Source organism: Notamacropus eugenii, chromosome 4 (genome assembly GCF_028372415.1).
Source record: "Notamacropus eugenii isolate mMacEug1 chromosome 4, mMacEug1.pri_v2, whole genome shotgun sequence".
Classification (NCBI taxonomy): Eukaryota; Metazoa; Chordata; class Mammalia; order Diprotodontia; family Macropodidae; genus Notamacropus; species Notamacropus eugenii.
Genome location: NC_092875.1, coordinates 367709970 through 367722554, shown reverse-complemented (window position 1 = coordinate 367722554; position 12585 = coordinate 367709970). Strand labels below are relative to the sequence as shown.

The 12585-nt window shown below is 35.7% G+C and overlaps 1 protein-coding gene across 4 annotated transcripts in view; it reads right to left on the bottom strand.

Annotated features, from left to right (window-relative positions):
• FBXL7 (F-box and leucine rich repeat protein 7) overlaps nucleotides 1–12585 on the bottom strand; it is a 499606-nt gene that overhangs the window by 348705 nt on the left and 138316 nt on the right. The window contains exon 1 of one of the 4 annotated variants that reach the window (XM_072605458.1): nucleotides 9189–9230. The exons of the other annotated variants lie outside the window; for them this stretch is intronic. The gene's annotated coding sequence lies outside the window, so the exon portion shown is untranslated. Of the gene's footprint in view, nucleotides 1–9188; nucleotides 9231–12585 lie in introns of those variants that run through there. 4 annotated transcript variants of the gene reach the window in all.

Genomic DNA, 12585 nt, shown 5'->3' with positions numbered 1-12585 from the left:
ACAGTTGCTAATTGAACTGCACACAAAGATCATGGAGAACACAACATACACACCTGCTGCAAAACCAGCATCTTCAAATGCCTAAGCAGCTTTGGCTAGAGGACAGCATACAGTAGCTGCCAGTGGGGTTTTCCTTCCCTTGTTGACCATTACTCCATATGGAAACCTATTACATTATATTTAGGAGAGATAAAGTATTTTCTAGCATCGCATGGAATGGCTTTGAGTCAGACTTCCAATAAAAAAACATCTCAATCTAAATCTAGAGCAAGGAAAGGCAGAGTTGGGGTGGAGGGGAACAGTCCTTTCTCTGCATTAAAAGATGATGGTTCAGATCCTAACTGTATCCCTTCATTGCAAGGTGGCTCAGTGTACATCACACTTAACCTTTATAAATCTCACTCTTCTCCCTCACAGTATCATTGTAAGGAAAACACAATGTAAACTCTAAATCATCATATCAATAAGAGTTATCATTATTGTTGTTTATTTACTCATGATCTGGAGAGGTAAGTTTTCTTTTTAAACATTTCTCAGATGTTGAATGTTTAATAAAAGCAGCTATTCTTCTAAGTATTGATCTCAGTCTCCTTTTCTTGGAGGGGTATGTGTGTATAATTGTAAATTCTTTGTAAATTCTCAATCTGCTTCCAATACATAAAAATTGCTGATAGGAGATAGTACTCTATTAACTTCCTTAGGAACTGCTGTTTTCAAAGGAAAAAAAGAAATAAAAATAGTAGGTGTTTCATCATTTCAGGTAATAAGTAAGTAGGATGATCTATGCACAAGTATAATCCTTTTAAACAAATTGACTAAACAAAAACAACAGCCCATCTTTTTTCTATAATTGATATTCTTAATCTGTGTTTCAGTTTATTTTACTTCAATGCCTATTTAGTTGCAGTTTAATATAAAGAAAAGAACATTGGATTTGGAGTCAGAATAAACTTGGGTTCATCTCCTGCCTCTGATTTACTGTGTAATGATGGACAGGCAAGATTCTCAACCTCTTTGAACCTGTCACCTCATCATAAAATGATGACAATGACTGTGGTACTTGCCTTCACATCTCCCCGCCTCCTTTCCAGCTCCCCCATATGCGTTGTCTTTCTTCATTTAAATATAAATTCCCTGAAGGCAGGGACTGTCTTGCTTCTATTCATATTCTTAGTGTCCAGTGTCTAGAACAACTTAATAAATCTCTCTCTCTTTCTCTCTCTCTCTTTCTCTCTCTCTCTCCCTCTCTCCCTTCCCCCCCCTCACAAAATTGTTGGGTCAAATAAAATCATATATGTACAAAGTCTTACATATTACAAAGTTTTAATGTTGCCATAAATTCCTTTCCTCTTTTGCTTGTTGGTTAGCATGCTAACTCAACATAACTGTTGAGCTGTCATTTCAAATATTTCAAAAGAACGTCATAAAAATTCTAACCAAAGTATCACTACAATCTATGGTGACATTTTTTTCATGATATTATGAAAAGCCAACTGCAAAACCTACAAGTGATCCTCTGGCATGCCATTCTGAGTCATAGAATGCTATATAAATTCTAGCTCTAATTTGTATTAAAGATTTACCAAGTGCATGCTCTGTCAAAGCACATAATGGGTAGAGGTTGACTTCAGAAAAATTCCAAGATATTCATTCCTTCAAGAAATTTGGTCTAATTAAATAATAATGTAAGCAATTATGACAAAAAACCACAAAATATGGAGCTAGAAGACCCCTTCAAGGCTATCTAATTCAGCTGCCTCATTTTGTGGATGATGAAGCTGAGAATCAGACTAGGTAAGTGACCTGCCAAAGGTCAGGCTGTCAGTGAACAGCAGAAGTAGGTTGAACTCAGATGCTTTAACTACAAATCCACTGTTCTTTAGACTATACCATCTTAAATGGGAGCTGGAGTAAGATGGATTACAGCTAATTATTAAATATTCTAAATTCCACTATTTTCTTATGTGATTACAATTTTATAGTGAGGACAAAACTGGTTATTTTGTATGAAAATAGGCATAGATCCTAGGGATTTATTTGGAATGCAACAGTCCTAGAACTGATCAAAATGCAACAAAGTCTGGAAAGGCTCTAAATACGTCCAGTGACAAACCCCTCTCTAGCTTCAACAAGGCTGGTTAAGAATGGTGAGTTGGAAGGAACAGAGTGATCATCATTTGTCCTAAAACAGCATATACACCATTCTCTACTTCCAAATTTAAAAGCTTTTTCATCTTTCTGGCTGGATCCTGCCAGAGCCTGTACTCTGCTGGTATGGCCAATGAGAATAGAGGGTCACTTTCAGATCACAATGAGACATCACCCTGGGATTTTCATGGAGGAAGTCTTTATGGCAGAAGAAAAGATAACTCAAGGAACCCAGTATAACACATGCCTTTGCATAAAGACCACTGTTCACTCTATTGAAAAGAGAATTTTTGAAACCAGTTCATTGCTTTGCCTCATCACAGTCAAGCTATGAGAGTTGTTTTCTGTTGCTTTTTTCTCCCCTTAGGGAACAGCAATAAGTGATGTAGCCAAAGAATTACAAAGCATGTCATACCTTTTCTGGGAGAAAAATGCAATGTACATTTCTGTTTCCTTTCTGTGGATTTCACCTCTTGTTTAATAGACCAGGAAAGGAATTCTGAGAAGGATCCACAGTAAACTGAAACTTGTTATTCCTGGATTTGTTGGTGTTTTTTCTCATGGATAATTTAGTGCCGTCAGTTTCAAAGCTATTTTTGTTTTTTATTTTGTTTTTGTGACCAGAAGGAGGTATCTGTGGGCTTTACAACATAGCTTCTGCTGTATTTCATGCAAGGTTTGATTTAGTAGGTAGGAGCTGGCTGAAGATGGAAGAGTGGGGCAAGGTCTGTGCATTTTCAAAATATTTGTTTTTCTGGCTATACATCCATTTAGGTTTCACCTCTGTTGGTTTTCCAGTCTATGCTCAGTCTCACTAGAATTTAGTCAGGGAACTAGGCGGCTAAGTTTATACAGCCAGGAACGTGGAGCCAGGAAGCCCTAGGTTCAAATCCTGGCTTGGATAGTTCTTAGCTAAGTGGCCTCTAGGCAAATAATTTAATATCTCTGTACTTCAGTTTTCATATCTGAAAAATGAACCTCGTCTTAGCATCTACCTCAGAGGGTGGCTAGTATCAAGTGAATTAAAATATGTAAAGTGCTTTTCAAGTCTTAAAGTGTGATATAAATGCTATTAAAAGTCATACAAATTAATGGTTTCAATATATCCAATTTGACAGCCTAGGGAAATAAGATGAGAAACAGCAAAATTCATGTTTAATAAAAGGGTCCCCAATCACTATGTTTTCCATTACTCCCCAACTTGACAGAATTATGTGCATCTCATAACAACATGGGTGGCTTCTGATAGCTAAAAGTGGACAGACGTTTTATTAGAGAGACCAGCACCTCCTCCTACGAGTATCACAACCCACCTTACCCACAATAGAACTTTGTGCAATTCTGATAAAAAAGAGTCAAAACAGATGTCAACTAACAGAAAGACAGATGTGGATGATCCTGACAGATGGTCTTTCACAGCTGGGTTTCTGACTGAAGATGAATGGCATGATCAAAACAAAGGACATTTTAAAGGTTCATTTGTACAGAATACAATTTCGTATAAAATTGCATTTGTAAGAATTTGTACAGAATAAGAATTTTCTACTTTAAAATATAACATTCTGGGTAAAGAATTCCTTACTTTTTAAAAATTCTATCACTAGAATGAAAGAAAAAAAGTCCCTTAAACATGATGACCTTGAGAGCCAAACTTTGAACCCAAGAATGTCAAACTACAGAAATGCTGACCACCTATTTGAGAAATACTATTGTCCTCCAACTCAAATTTTAATATTGCTATAAATTTCTTTCTGCTTTTGCTTGTTGACATGCCCTAAAATAAGTATTAAGCTATCATTTCAAATCTTTCACAGGACATGGTAAAATTTCTGATCAAAATATCACTACAATACATGTTGACTTTTTTTCCTGATATTATGGAAAGTCAGATGTAAAACACTGAAGATTCACACATGGTCTTCTGAAATCCCATCTGAGACTCCCTTGTCTTTTAGTTTTATAACTCAAAGCTAATTCCAAATAGGAGAGGGGAAGTTTCATATAAATAGAAAAGTTTGTCTGTTGTCTATTGAACTCACCATCCTTGTTCACCTTTGTTTTAGGGAAAATTCAAATCTAAAAGATCCATAAAAAACTAATGTATAATGCTTAAATTTAATCAATGAAAGCCTATGTTGTAATGTTCTGGTTCAATTTCCCTTATTCCTTTTTCTCATCCTTCATCATTCTTTTATATTTTTCTCTCATCTTGTCTTCTACCTCTTGTGTCTCTAATTCCTTTTTAAAGTTCCTTTACATTCCATTCCATTTCTCTTCTTTTAATTTTCCTTCCGCTTTCTCTTTCTTACTTCTACTCTCCTTCCTAAACTCTACCATATATCTCTGTCTGATTGTTTTCTGTTACTTTCTTGAGTCCTTTTTGTACCACAGAATTGATACTTATAAATCTTCAAAGTTTTCAAAGGAAAAACTATGAATTTTCCTTAATTGGCAAAAAAAATTTAAGAAAAGCTGGAATAAAAATATTATTTTAAATAAACAAACCGTTAAAATTAATTTTTATTTTGTTCAAGTCTATGCAGAATCACTGACGACAGTAATGAAACAGAAAGTTATATTTTATCAATTCATTGAAAGTACATTAACAAATATATTGACATTTATAATGATCATAGTCACTTTTTAGTGCATGTATTACAAATGATTACTTATATTAACCTTTCTAAGATTGCAGATTGTTTTCCTAACAAAATCCCCAAGTATTAATTTTATTATAATCATTTTTCCAAGGAGAAAACTGAGATTGAGGGAGATGAAATGATTTGCCCAGGGTCAAATTATTAATGTATCATAAATGGGACTTAAAAAGCACAGTTTTTGACTACGGGACTAGTACTTTTAAAAATCTTTTAAATTCTTGAGTAGAATATATTTCCATTTTTATATAGTTAATTTGCTAAAGAAATACATTTTCCTTAGATACAACCAAAGTCCCATTGCCACAATTCTGTGCAACAAAATCCCCTTGTCTATCCAGAAGGCCTACAGGGAGAGTGTTTTTTTAATTAATACCATTACAATCAATATCATTAAAAATGAAAAAAAAATATTTTCCTGGTTACTTATCCATATTATAGTCATTCTTTTTAAGGGAAATAACTGTCTGATGTTTCCCTAGTAAGGTAGGGGAGAGAATGCCGAGCTGAGGTACCTCCAGGGTAGTGAAATCATTACCCTGGTAGAAAAAAGCACTGGGCTGAGGTGGGAAGTGAGTTTTAATCCTATTTTAATTGCTAACTAATGTGCGACCTTAAGCAAGTCACTTTTTCCCTAGACCTTGAGTTTGTCATCTAAAGAATGAAATTTGATGAGGTAATGGCTAAAGTACCAGTTCTAAAATGCAGGGACTTGAATCTTTGTTTCTATTTAACTTCTCTAAGGAAGAGAAAATCCATTAAGAACTATGAGGTTCAGTTATTGAACTGTTTACTGACGTCTTAATTGTATTTAATATATTTCAGGTGCTGAGAACTTGTTTTAAAAAAAGAAGTGTTTCCCAACTAACTTGAAAAATAATATAATATCCAACTTAAAACATTTTTTAAAAGAAAATGTCCAAGACATCTAAAGTTCTAGGTATTCTGAGAGCAGGAGATGAGTGGGTGAGGAAGGGAGCATGAAAAACTAAAAAAACTTAAGTTTTTGTGAAGAAAGTCATTTCTGATTCAATACTCAAGTTAAAATCACATCAAGAAATATTTATTAAGCACCTACTATGTCTCACGGACTGAGATAACTAATCTCTAGAAATCAAAGAAAAGCAAGATAAAAAAAAAAAAAACCAGAAAAACAACAACTCAAGTCCCTGCTCTCAAGGAACTCCCAATCTAATGGTGTGACAGCATGTATAACTAGGCACAAGTAAGACATTGATATAGTTCGGCTGTTTTGTCAATCCTGTCTGACTCTTTGTGACTCCATTTGGAGTTTTCTTGGCAAAAATACTGGAGTGAGGCACCATTTCTTTCTGCAGCTCATTTTACAGATGGAAAACTGAGGCAAACAAAGTCAAGTGACTTGCCCATGGTTACACAACCAGTAAGTGTTTAAAGGCAGATTTAGTTTTCTTGACTGTAAGGGAGGCAGCTAGGTGGTGCAGTGGATAGAGTGCCAGTGCAGCAGTCAGGAGGACCTGAGTTCAAATCTCACCTCAGACACTTGACACTCACTAGCTGTGTGACCTTGGGCAAGTCACTTAACCCCAATTTCCTTATCCTGGGTCATCTCCAGTCATCCTGATGAATATCTCATCACTGGATTCAGGTGGCTGTGGAGGAGAAGTGAGGCTGGCGACCTGCATAGCCCTTTCTCACTCAAAACAAAGTCAAGTGCAAGTCATGTCATTATTTCTCTGATGGCATGGTCTTCTTTGGCAACGAAGGACAAACACAAATATATTGACATTTATAATGATCATAGTCACTTTTTTAGTGCATGTATTACAATACACACACACATACACATACATACATACATACATACATACACAGACACACACACACACACAGTTTTCTTGGCACTCTATCCACTGATCTACTTAGCTCCCCTTAGGAACAAGGTAAATTGGAACAAGGGGAAGGTATAGAATTAAGGGGGAATCAGGAAAGGCTTCTTCAATATAGTAGGGATTTAGTTGATATTTCAAGGAAGCTAGGAGACAGAGTAGACAACGGAGAAAGTTCTAAGCATGGGGACAGCAAGTAAAAAAATGCCCCAAGTTGTGATACAGAGTACTTTCTGTGAGAAGAAGAAAGGAGGCCAGTCCTCGATCACCAAGGGAGTCTGTGAAGGAGAGTAAGGTGTAAGAAGTCTAGAAAAGTAGGAAGGGACCAGATTATAAATGGCTTTAAAAGCCAAACTAAAAAACCAAGCTACTTGATCCTGGAAGCACTAGGGATCCAGTGGAATTTAACAAGGCCAGGTTAGCTTAAATAACTTGACAAAATTAATTTGAAAGAGTAAACATAGACTGAATGTGTTGGAGTGAAGAGTTTACCTAGTAAATAAAAGTTGGAGTTATTTCTCAAATGAGAAGTAGGTAATATAAAATCAGCTATTTAACTATTGTTTCAGAGGGAGAGATGGAATAACTCTTTAGTTTCTCCTGTAATGGAGAAAATGAGAGAAGAACTGGAATGGTGAACAGTTCAAGGAAAGAGTCAAACAAGTATCACAGTTCAAAGAATGAACCCCTTCTGGATGCTCACTACTATTTGCATTGGCATTCTATATTTTTCTAACTCCAAGCAATAATTTTTCTGCATTCATTCTGAACTCTTCATCTGCTTTTTCTTTCCATGTGGCAGCAAACTCCCTTCTGCAAATCCTGTCTTCTCTAACCCCTTGAGGTGTCAGAAGAATGGGGCCCTTCTACACTTGTGTTTGAATTTTGCCAGCCAGTTTTCTACCATCTGTGGCTCTCTTTCCCTTAACTTTCCTCTTTTCATCATGAATATACTTTGAAGCTTCAATGGATCTATGATCTTATCAATGATGATTCATTTTCCAATGGTATCTATCACAATCCAGCCACAACTTCTCATCCTTTGCAACTCCATATCCTTCCTGTAAATTTTGCACAAGAGATTTAGACACCATGCTAGGGGCCTTCTCCTTGATCCCTTGACACTTCTCCGATACCTCTGATGCACATGAGTTATTCATCGGTGTTAGCACATGATTGATCCGCCTCATTTTCCAGTCACAAAGCTTCCTTATTACATCCATTAAGGAATTTCTTGTGCCCAATTCTTCACTAAAAATACTTCACTTATACCCACCAGGCATCTCCCCTTAGCCTTTTGGCAAATTAAATTGAATTCTTCAGAGACTGGTATTCTATGTCTCACAGCCATTAAGCATATCTGGAAGGATGCTGATAATAAAAAAAATGGGCCTTTATTTCTAGAAGAAACTTGGTGTCATTAACAATACAGCATAATTTCCCAAAGGCAATGCAGTCTCCTTCTTTGTAATATTCAGTTCTTGGTAAAGGTCATTATGCATCTTCCATATCTGTCCAAGATATATGCATTGATAGACAAGTACTACTCTCATCCATCTGACTGAATATTATAGTTTAAAAAAAGAACAAAACATTCTTCATCCTGAATATTCTATTGTTTAAAAAATGAAGTGAACATTACCTTGTACCAATTATTTTCTTAAAGAAAAAATTCTACTTAAAATGATTAAATTTCCTAGTATTTGAGTCCTATTAAGAAAACAACCATCTCCTCTTAATTGGGGTATTTGTAGGAAAATTAATACCAAGTTTTTCCTTTTAAAATTATTTTAATAAACATTTCAAATGTAATTCAGAAAACCCTTTTTTTGTTTGTTTTTTAAAAGAAGAAAAGCTATGGTTAACACAGTATAGAATATTTGTTAACCAGCCTCAGGTTAGACAATCTCCCTGGAGCAGCCTGAGAAAATTACGCTGTGCCAGGCCATCAGTCAGAGTTTCATGAGGGAGAGCTTAAAGAGGATGCAGCTGTGCAGTAGCCGTGATCTGAGCAGATCTAACCAAGTAGGATAAGGAAGAAATCATTTTTTTTCTGAAAACTTCGAGTGCACACTGGAGTGATCAGTTTATTTGATGTGCAGCTTGCCAAGCAATTTTTCCTCGTATTTCAGCACCTACTGCTCTGTTACAACTATTTCCCACCAACTTTATAGTTCTCCTTTGCAGCTTCTCGGTACTGCATTAAAATTCAGATAAAATGATCCAAAAGTTGATTATTTGAATCTAAAATTCTAAGAGCTGGAATGGATCTTCGATGGCAATCACTAGCCTAATGCATGAATTCTTCACATCTATACTAGAATAACCTTTTCTTCTCCCCCTAAAAAACTCAAGCTACAAACTCACTAATTTTTCATATTGACTTCCATGAGTTAAATTTCCTATGTAAAATATTTGAACACAGCTGCCTCTGGTATAATAGTAGCTAAACATTTCCCTAATACCTGATATTAATCTAACTATAAATATTCAATTGCTTATGAAATTTTAGTACCTTTGATCAGGTTCCAATTATACCAATATCTTGCGTAGTTGCCATCTGAAAGAAAAATGTGCCATTCTCATCATTTGTCCTTCAGTAACTAATCTGTTTTACCAGTAACTAATTAAATCAATTGCCCCTTCTGATTTTTCCCCCTTCACTCATTCTATTCTCATGGACTCTGAGCCCTGAAACAGGAGTTTAGTGTCTCCTCCAAGAGGCTTTATAATATGGTATTCAGACTGTAAATAATTATTTAGATGGTATACACATGGTGCCAAAATATCTTGGCATTCATGTTCCTTACTAACAGCTCTCTTTCAAAATGGTTAGCTCAGTTGGTTAGCACATAGTACTAATGAAGTTGAGGTCAAAGGTGCAGTCTCTGTGTGGGCCAGCTTGCTTTGCTCTGTTTCACCGTTAGGGATTAGACAAATAACTCTACCAGTCAGCCATCTCGCCAATGCATGCCCCTGCTTACAAGAAGGACTGAGAGAAAGAGTGTAAAAGATCAGGGTCAATTCATCATCACTTCTAGCAGATTAACTGAACACAAATGTTCTACGGATAGAGAATCAGAAATCAAATTGTCAAATGTTATGTAAAGTACATTTAAGGATTAAAGGTGCAAAGGGTCATACTAGTATATTTGACACATCAAGGAATAATAATCACTAAGGTGTCATAGCACTACATAGTTTTCAAAGGGCTTTACATACATTAATTTAACTTTTACATATATTGTGAACAACTTAATGAGATGGCTGGTATTATCACTCTCATTTATTTCATAGAGGAGGAAGCTAAGGCATGGAAAGATTGCATGACTTTCTAAGGATCACACAACTAGGAATTACCTGAGGCAGAAATGAACCCAGATTTTCCTAATTTCAAGTCTATCTACCTATCTACCATACTACATTCCTTCTGAAGTATTATTTAGATTAACGTGTAGAAAGTGGTGATTGTTCTTAAAAGATTCATCAAACAAAAGAATGTGAAATCAATGTAAATTGAGTTGAAGAGGTAACTTTGGTGTCTAAATTGTTTCGGGGTTTTAAAGAAGGAGCACTACTAATTCAGGGTTCCCATCAGTAGAATGTAAGGTCCTTGAGGGTACATTTCATTTTTTTTTATTTGCCTAACATCAGACCCTGACATATAAAAGGCACTAAATAAAAACTTGTATTGTAAGTACCTAATACATTCTTGCTGACTTGACGTAATAGAATTGGACAAAGAATGTTTGCTGGAAGAAGATAATCTTAAACTACCATGTACTGAAGAAACTAAATATGATACGGTAGAAAGTGAGAAATATTCAGTGTCAGTAGAAAGTTACCTAGAGGTAAGGATATAGACTGTACATGGGTTGAAAAAGATGACTTCCATGTTTCAGAGCTAAATAGTGGCCATACTCATGGTGATATTGTCCTTGGGAAGGCTGAGGGAAGGTTGCCCTCTCCATGTTCTGTTAGTTAACATTTGCCTACAGTCATCTAGGGCTGCATTCAATTTACTGGCATCTGGGTCAATCCTATAGACTAAGCATACCATACAAAACAGGACCTTCTCCTCCAGAGACTAACTAAATTGAGAACACTGTGTTCTGTCTTTACAATGAAATGCAGATTTCCTATTAAGAGGCAAATACTTCGTTTCAAGAAGTTGAATAAAGTACTATTTTTTTTAAAAAGAATTACAGCTGGTTAAATTTAGGATCTTGAAAAAGAAACTGATTGGCCTATACTATTTTTATACAGTTGTAAATAAATGTCTATTCTTGTCTCCCAACATACTACTTTTGTATTGATAACCATGTCAGTCTAAGAAATACTCACCTACTTTTCTGATACTGCGAGAAAGAGGATCAACAGGAAAACTGACTAATACGTACTAATGGGTCTGAGGATGGCCATCCGAACTAGTGAAATGTTTGAATGGCAGAATCATCTTTTAGAGAAAAAAAAGTTTGTCCACTGTCACATACCTACAGTAACTCAAAATTACCAGAACTTTTAGCTTTCATGATTCCATTCATGTAGTTATACTTGGGCCAATCAAAATTTCAACCTCCCTGTACTTTCATGAATCACCGTAACCAACACACTTTTACAGAAGAATCTCTGCAAACTTTGGTAAACTGCCTCCTCATACAACAGACACGCAATTGATGGACTGAAACTCGAACTATATAAACTATGAAGTCAGCTACATTTTTCTGCAAACTAGGGTAAATTTCTGTTTCTATAGCGATAAGGAGAGTGACTAGACCTGTGATTTTATTGATACAGGGAACTCCCAGATACGGAAATTCCCTCTATCAATATGAGTTGCTTATATTTGCTGCCACCTAAGATTTCTGAAATGTAGGAGAGATGAACATCACTGTATTAATAAATTTTTTCTTTAGATCCAGAACTGAGGCAAAATGAAATTCTCACTAATTTAGACTGAGTTTGTCAAATACTCAAACAGATTTCAATCTCTTAATTAACATATAAATAAATATATAAAAGGAGACAAAAAACAGTCCCTTCCCTCAAGGAGTTTATAATCTAATGGGGGAGGAAATATGGAAACAAATATATACCAAGTCAGCTGTGTGTATGTGCATGCATCTATGCATAGATGTGTCTGCATGTGTCTGTATGTATATAGACACACGCACACACACGCACACATATATATGTATATATAAGTCCACCACAGAGGGTTGACCCTACAGAGCAGGGGGTTTCTTCATTTTTCTTCAACATTGGGAATGTGCTCATGGAAATTCTGGCCTTCCACTTTTCTTTTCTCACTCAAACCATGCGATAAGCCTATCTTCTTCCTTTCATGTAATTCTTTGATGACATTCTTTACTCTTAATCTTATCTGGAGTTCCTAATTTTTTATTAGCTTCATTCAACCCTCTATGTAACTTTCCATTTTCTTCTGTGTAGTGCTCATTCTTAGGATGAAGTAGTGTTTTAGGTCTTATTGCTACATAGCAATACTGCTCCACGATTCTATGGCCTTTGCTATTAATGGATGCTCAGATTAGTAAAAGTGCTTTGCCATTTCCCAAAAGCAACCCAGCCTGCTTTCTTCCTCCTTTCTGAATCTGGACCCAGTACCTTGTCTTAATGTATGGTCTGTACTAGATATACATATTGTTGGATAAGGCCTATGGGTGTCCAATCAGATGCACATTGAAATCAAGGCGATAGACATGATTCATACATTTGGTTTTTCCTGTGAAGACAGTCAAACTAAACTTTATTTTTCTAATAATTTCAGATCTCTTTCATAAGACTCTGCAATATCCTGGACTTAATTCAGTTCATATAGTGTCATTACCAAGTGCCTCACCAGATAGCAAAGGTGTGGTCCGTTGTTGAATATCATTTGTGAAAGCCTGCTT